Source organism: Daktulosphaira vitifoliae, unplaced genomic scaffold (genome assembly GCF_025091365.1).
Source record: "Daktulosphaira vitifoliae isolate Bord-2020 unplaced genomic scaffold, ASM2509136v1 Scaffold_609, whole genome shotgun sequence".
In the NCBI taxonomy this organism is placed as follows: domain Eukaryota; kingdom Metazoa; phylum Arthropoda; class Insecta; order Hemiptera; family Phylloxeridae; genus Daktulosphaira; species Daktulosphaira vitifoliae.
The window spans coordinates 4,808-6,735 of record NW_026100172.1 but is presented as its reverse complement, the minus strand read 5'-3'; positions in this window follow the sequence as shown (position 1 = coordinate 6,735).

The following is a 1,928-nucleotide window of genomic DNA, read 5'->3' as shown; positions in this document are numbered from 1 at the left end:
TCTGAAATTTTTTTCCTATTATTTCATTAAAGAAAATTAAAGTTTAGGCTTTTTAACCCTGAATGGATAAAAGAAAATTGTTTAACTACATTTTATAGTAGTTTAGAGTCTTTTGAATCATATATTAATTTATTTTACGAAAATTTTAATTTTGCAATTGTTTCAGAGAAAACGTATTTCTAAACATTTATCAATAATTCTGTATATAATTTTTATAATATCATCATAGTCCTAAGCAAATTAAAACATAAATAAATAACGGAAAATAATCAGTGGATTAAAAGTTATAATTTGTCAGAAAATAGTGAGAAACTCTGTAAAATAATTTTTTAACAAAAAACTAGTTTACAAAAAGTGAAAATTAATTTTTAAACTCTTATTAACATCATTGAATAATTTTGAATAAAAATATTTTATTACATGAATAAACGAGTATAGAGAGCGGATGAACAAATTTGTAACTGTATTGAGATGTTTTTATTCTTTTCAAATACATGTATTGCCATATTTTCATTTATTTGTTTAGATGTCCATGTTCTTTTAATAATATTTTCTTTAATTGTATTTAAGAAACTTAGGAAATCTTCTTTTATGCAATATACTGTAATGTTTATATTGTTATTAGCATGTTTGCTTTATGTCAAACTAAAATGATTTTTATTTTATTTTTTTAACATTTATTTCAACTGATAATCAATAAAATAATTAAACATTTAGAGTTAAATGTAAATTGATATAATAATTTACACTTGATAGCATAAAGATTATATTAAGAAGTACAAGTATTTAAAATATTATTTTAGAAGGCGATTGTTGTTAGTGAGGCGCACGCCCTTTATGATATTCCTTTAGCTTCCATACTGCCGTGTATATATTTTTTATCACAATACATTATAACCCCACTCTTACTAGATCGATTTTGCTTAACGATACGTCAAAAGATCACAGAACGTTTCTACTTAAAACAATCAGCGCAGTAATTTAAAAAAAACTACCCTTAAATAAAGGAAATCGTCCAAAACAGTCAAAATCATGTAATTTTTTTATGAGTATGAAGTCATGAGAATTTCTGTAATTAATGATCAATGCATTTGTTGTACCAATTAATTTGTCGTAATATGACTAATGCTTTGCATTACGCATCTTACATTTATCAATGAAAAATGTATAATCTGTATTTTATATTACTATTATACAAACAAATAATTAATTTATCTGTCATATCATATACACTTTTGTACACTAGCTATTATATATGTAAGTAGGGTAAAATAGAGAGTTCTAGGCCCCCCGCCTCACACCTTCACCTACCCACCCGCCCGGTGGGTGGTCGTGGTCGGGGGAGGGGCGTGTCACACAGTGGGCGTGGTCTCTCAATGGTGGGGGTAACGTCAAGGTCACACAGTGGGCGTGGTTTCTCGATGGTGGGGGTAAGTAGATGGCGTGGTCTTATTATTGATTGGGTAAGGAGAGGCGTGGTCTCTCGATGGTGAGGGTAATGGAGGATCGCATTCATGAGGGTGGGGGTAAGGAGAAGGCGTGGTCTTATCATTGATTGGGTAAGGAGAAGGCGTGGTCTTATCATTGATTGGGTAAGGGGAGGTGTGTTCTTATAAATGGTGGAGGGAATTGGAGGAGTGGTCTCACGATGGTGTGGGGTAATGACCGTGGTCAAGGTCAAACAATAAACGTGGTTTCTCGGTGGTGGGGGTAAGGGGAAGCGTGGTCTTATGAGGGTGGGGGTAAGGAGTAGGCGTGGTCTTATCATAGATAGGGTAATGGGAGCCGTGGTCTCACGATAGTGGGGGTAATTGGTAACTTAGGTGGGGGTGTTAAGGTCAATTAAAATGGGGATTAAAGTGCGCATGCGCACTATAACTTCATGTCAGTGGTGGGGTAGGTAGCCATTCGGAAATGGTTGTCTCCTC